We start from the raw sequence: 6200 nt of genomic DNA on the forward strand, positions 1-6200 counted from the left end.
AATGTTTCTTCTTTCTTTTCAGTTTCTCTTAGAAAAACATAATAATTGAATATTCAATTATTATAAGCCGGTGTTGAGCTCATGAATTCTTAACAATAAGCATAAATTCAACACAACACTAAAACAAACAAACATAAATATATAAAACTGAGCCCGAGTTTACAAAGCTTCTCATTCGCAACGAAAAAGAAGCTTTTCAAAAAAACAAATTTATATACACAAAAAATTAATAAAGGCAGAATGTCTCAGTTGTGTTGCTAGTGTAGAAATAAGATAAACTGAATTAAGCAAGGAGGCAACTACAAGCAGGATAGCCTAGTTTTTAAAGTAACTACAGTTTCACCGTGTGATTCGTGGTTCAAATCTCGGAGGAACCTTTGATAGCATTACGAAATTGCATGACGATGAATTTTTGGCGATTTTCGAAATGGTACCATCGCAATATGCCAGTAAATGTTTCTTCCTTTCTTTTCAGTTTCTCTTAGAAAAACATAATAATTGAATATTCAATTATTATAAGCCGATGTTGAGCACATGAATTCTTAATAATAAGTATAAATTGAACACACCATTAAAACAAAAAAACATAAATATGTAAAACTAAGCCCGAGTTTACAAAGCTTCTCATTCGCAACGAAAAAGAAACTTTACAAAAACAAATCTACATACACACAAAATTGATAAAGGCAGAATATCTCAGCTGTGTTGTTATTGTAGAAATAAGATAAACTGAATTAAGCAATGAGACAAATACAAGCAGGATAGCCTAGTGTTTTAGGCAACAGCAGTTTCACCGTGTGATTCGCGGTTCGAATCTAGGTGAAACCTTTGATAACATTACGAAATTGCCTGACGATGAATTTGTAGCGATTTTCGAAATGGTACCATCGCAATATGCTAGTAAATATTTCTTTCTTTCTTTTCAGTTTCTCTTAGAAAAACGTAATAATTGAATATTAAATTATTATAAGCCGGTGTTAAGCGCATGAATTCTTTATAATAAGTATAAATTGAGCACACCATTAAAACAAACAAACATAAATATATAACACTGAGCCCGAGTTTACAAAGTTTCTCATTAACAACGAAAAAGAAACTTTACAAAAACATCTACAAAAACACAAAATTAATAGAAGTTGTGTTTTTAGTTTAGAAATAAGATAAACTGAATTAAGCAAGGAGATAAATACAAGCAGGATAGCTTAGTGGTTAAGGCAACTGCAGTTTCGCGGTTCGAATCTCGGTGAAACCTTTGATAACATTACGAAATTTCCTGACTATGAATTTGTAGCGATTTTCGAAATGGTACCATCGCAATATGCTAGTAAATATTTCTTTCTTTCTTTTCAGTTTCTCTTAGAAAAACGTAATAATTGAATATTAAATTATTATAAGCCGGTGTTAAGCTCATGAATTCTTAATAATTAGTATAAATTAAACACACCATTAGAACAAACAGATATAAATATGTAAAACTGAGCCCGAGTTTACAAAGTTTCTAATTAGCAACGAAAAAGAAACTTTACAAAAACAAACCCACATACACACAAAATTAATAGAGGCAGAATGTCTCAGTTGTGTTGTTAGTGTAGAAATAAGATAAACTGAATTAATCAAGGAGACAAATACAAGCAGGATAGCCTAGTGTTTAAGGCAACGGCAGTTTCACCGTGTGATTCGCGGTTCGAATCGCGGTGAAACCTTTGATAATATTATGAAATTGCCTGACGATGAATTTGTAGCGATTTTCGAAATGGTACCATCGCAATATGCCAGTAAATATTTTTTCCTTTCTTTTCAGCTTCTCTTAGAAAAACGTAACAGGTGAATATTCAATTATTATAAGCCGTTGTGAAGCTCATGAATTCTTTATAATAAGTATAAATTGAACACACCATTAAAACACACAAACACAAATATGTAAAACTGAGCCCGAGTTTACAAAGCTTCTCATTCGCAACGAAAAAGAAACTTTACAAAAACAAATCTACATACACACAAAATTAATAGAGGCATCATAATGTCTTAGTTGTGTTGTTAGTGTAGAAATAAGATAAACTGAATTAAGCAAGGAGACAAATACAAGCAGGATAGCCTTGTGGTTAAGGCAACTGCAGTTTCACCGTGTGATTCGCGGTTCGAATCTCGTTGAAATCTTTGATAACATTACGAAATCGCCTGACGATGAATTTGTGGCTATTTTCGAAATGGTACCATCGCAATATGCCAGTAAATGTTTCTTACTTTCTTTTCAGTTTCTCTTAGAAAAACATAATAATTGAATATTGAATTATTACAAGACGGTGTTAAGCTCATGAATTCTTAATAATAAGTATAAATTGAACACACCATTAAAACAAACAAACATAAATATGAAAAACTGAGCCCGAGTTTACAAATCTTCTCATTCGCAACGAAAAAGAAACTTTACAAAAACAAATCTACATACACACAAAATTAATAGAGGCAGAGTGTCTCAGTTGTGTTGTTAGTGTAGAAATAAGATAAACTGAATTAAGCAAGGAGACAAATACAAACAGGATAGCCTAGTAGTTAAGAAAACTGCAGTTTCGCCGTGTGATTCGCGGTCCGAATCTAGGTGAAACCTTTGATAACATTACGAAATTGCCTGACGATGAATTTGTGGCGATTTTCGAAATGGTATCATCGTAATATGCCAGTAAATGTTTCACTTTCAAACTGCCGCTATTTTTAATGGCTCGGCCTTTTGGGTTTCTAGAAGAATCCACTAATTTTCCCTTTTTATGCACCGTCTTTATTATGACCTTTTCCTAATGAATCCTTTATTCACATTTTTTTTTAACTTTGAAATTTCGTTTTTATTCTTTATTTTTCTGTTTTAACGCCCGCAATATATTTTCAGTTTCAAATTTACATACCTCATCCAAACCTATGCACATTTCTTACGTGTTCACCAACCAACTGCAACAACAGATGCACCACAATTTGGTCACAAGCCACCACACCAGCCAATTCGGATCACTAATCCCAGAAATCAGCAACAGCCGTTTCAACCAGCGAGAACCCAACTCAATTGTCTTCAGCAGCAGGAGTCGACCAGGCAATCAACAACAACTCCACATGTACCACCAAACCTGCATCTATTTTTCACCGCAACCAGCAACAGTATCACTATTATATGTTTTATTTATTTATTTGTTACACCCGCGCAGCAGTGATTAGAAATTTAATAATTTTGTTTTTGCCGCAGCAATGCGTATAAATTTAACAATTTATTGTTTTTGTTTTTATTAAAGCACGGCACTTTCACTTTGTATTTTCTTTATAAAAACTAGGACTTCACTGTACAGTCCTGTCACGGTCGCCAAAATGTATTTGATCTCGTTTGTGCAACTAGACAAAAAAAACTGTCACTATCAAATTGCTGTCGCAATCAAATCAATGTTGCCGCGTGGGTGGTTTAACATATAATAATTCATTTTATTCAAATTAGAAGCTTACCAGCAAACATTTGTTTCTTTGCATATGTTCATATGAATATGTATGTACATAGGTTAAATATAAAGACAGTAATGAGCGCATCTATATGTGTATTTGTGATTGATGAGCATAAAGCGAATTCAATAAATCAATACATATAATTCAAATGAGAAAATGAGTGTTTAAATTTGCATGAGAATGAATGTATAAGTAATTGTAACTATGCAGAGATGCATTCATATAAAATATAAAAGTATAAAATTTAATACTTAAGGTATGTATAGAGTGCGGATATACGTTTATTCAAATTTGGTTTCAAGAAACTCGTTAATACAATTCTTTCACTTGTGATTATGAATTCATTTGGTACAAGTTAGTAATTACATGCGAGCTATAAAGATGAAATACAACAGCGAAATGAAATGTGGACATATGCAGTGTACGATAATAGTAGTAATATTATATATGAAATATGAGAAATACATATGGTTGATGTTCTCCAACAGGTAGGTTGCCGGCGAGAGGACAACCGAAGTTGCTCACATGGCGACGGTGAGGCTGGAGCCTCGTTCATTTTCAATTTTGGCATCGTGGCGAACCGGACATTTTTCATTTTGGACAGCAGCGGTGAGTAGAGTGGAGAAAAGTGGAAAAGTGTTGGTCAGTGAAGCTAAATTATTAGAACAAAATTAAAACAAAGTTAATAAATTTATAATACAAAAACCTTAATGCTACGGAGATAACAAAAAAAGAAATTTCTACAATTATAATATAAAACACTAAATCTAACAGAAATAATAAAAGAGAAAACAATCTACAATATAAAAATCTAAATGCTACGGAACTAATGGGAAATTTTACAATTATAATACCACAAAACTAAATTTAACAGAAATAATAGAAGAAAACTGAGTATATAATGCAAACAACTTAATCCTACGGATATAATCGGAAATTTTACAAAACTAAAGTATGAAATTTAAGTACGGAAGAGATAAGTCAATTATAAACGAAATTTTTTACGATTAAATACAAAATTTACCAAAAGAGTAAAACCATAATATAAAACAATTTTAATCGATACAGGGATAAAACAAAATGTTCGAAATAATAAACTCAAATAAAACAAACAGAGATAATACAAACTAAGAACAGCGGAAATGGAAAGAAAATCGTTTTTCAAAACGCTTTAAACGCCAGTGCCCCTCAGGAGCGAACACTGAGGGAGGACGAATTAAGCGAGTAAGCGAACTTCCCTCACCAATAGCTATCTATTGTTTAAATTTAAATTACTCTGATTTCATAGAATTACAACTTAACGAGTCACAAAAATTTTGTTCTTTCCTAGTAGACACTCAATCGGACATTTCTTTAATAAAGATATCATGTTTAGACAGAAATATTTCCTTAAATACGAACGTCATTATTAACATTACCGGTGTCACTTCAAATTCAGTTTCGACTTTAGGTAAAATTACAGCAAATTTAAATTTTTCTAACTTTTCTATTAAACATACTTTACATGTAGTAAATGAAAACTTTAATATTCCATCCGATGGCATACTGGGTGAAGATTTTCTGAAGATTAACAAATGCATTATTAACTATGAAAGAAATAGTATTTCCTTTTGGGTAAGTAATGAAAAAGTCGCGATACCAATCCTACACGGAATAGAAGGGACAGTGGTATCATTCCACCAAGATGTGAAATATTCAGACTTTTTGATTTAGGAGATTCACCCGAACCATTTTTCGTGGACTCGCAGGAAATTGAAAAAGGTGTTTTCACAGCTAGGTGCATTGTTAATTCCAGTAACCCAATAATTAAAGTTATAAATACCACGGATGATATAAAGTATGTCAAAAGAAAAAGTATTCGGACAGAAAAACTTTCAAACTACAATGTTTATACAATTAACAAGACAGAAACAGAAGACAAACGTACGAAAAAACTAATTTCGATTTTAAAAAATCAAATACCTCAACATGCTCATAGTAAATTAATTGACCTTTGCATAGATTATGCCGATATTTTCGCTCTTGACACGGACAAAATGACTTTAAATAACTTTTACGAGCAAAAATTAAGACTGACAGACAACGAACCGGTATATGTTAAAAAGTATAGATTGCCATACTCTCAATGCGAAGAAATAAATCGCCAAGTAAATAAATTGTTAGACAATGATTTGATTGAACACAGTTATTCGAATTACAATAGTCCTTTCATTGTAGTCCCAAAGAAAGATACAAATGGTCAAAAAGCATATCGTATGTGCGTAGATTTTCGCGCAGTAAACAAAAAACTCATTGCTGATAAATTTCCACTAGCTAGAGTTGACGATATTTTAGACAATCTCGATAGAGCAAAATATTTTTCCACATTAGATCTTTTTTCAGGATTTCATCAAATCCCCTTGCATCCTGACTCTCGTGACATTACGTCTTTCAGCACTGACCGTGGCGCATTTAGATGGAAAGTGCTTCCATTCGGCTTAAATATAGCACCAAATTCATTCTCACGAATGATGACAATAGCTTTTTCGGGTATACCACCCATTGTCGCATTTTTGTACGTCGACGATATTATCGTCATAGGTTGTAGTGAAACACACCATATTAAAAATCTTTCGAAAGTTTTCGATTCTTGTAGGTCTTTTAATCTCAAACTTAACCCAAATAAATGCAACTTTTTACGACCGGAAGTTACATTTTTAGGTCAGAAATGTTCAGCCAAA

This window comes from Eurosta solidaginis, chromosome 5 (assembly GCF_040869045.1).
Source record: "Eurosta solidaginis isolate ZX-2024a chromosome 5, ASM4086904v1, whole genome shotgun sequence".
In the NCBI taxonomy this organism is placed as follows: domain Eukaryota; kingdom Metazoa; phylum Arthropoda; class Insecta; order Diptera; family Tephritidae; genus Eurosta; species Eurosta solidaginis.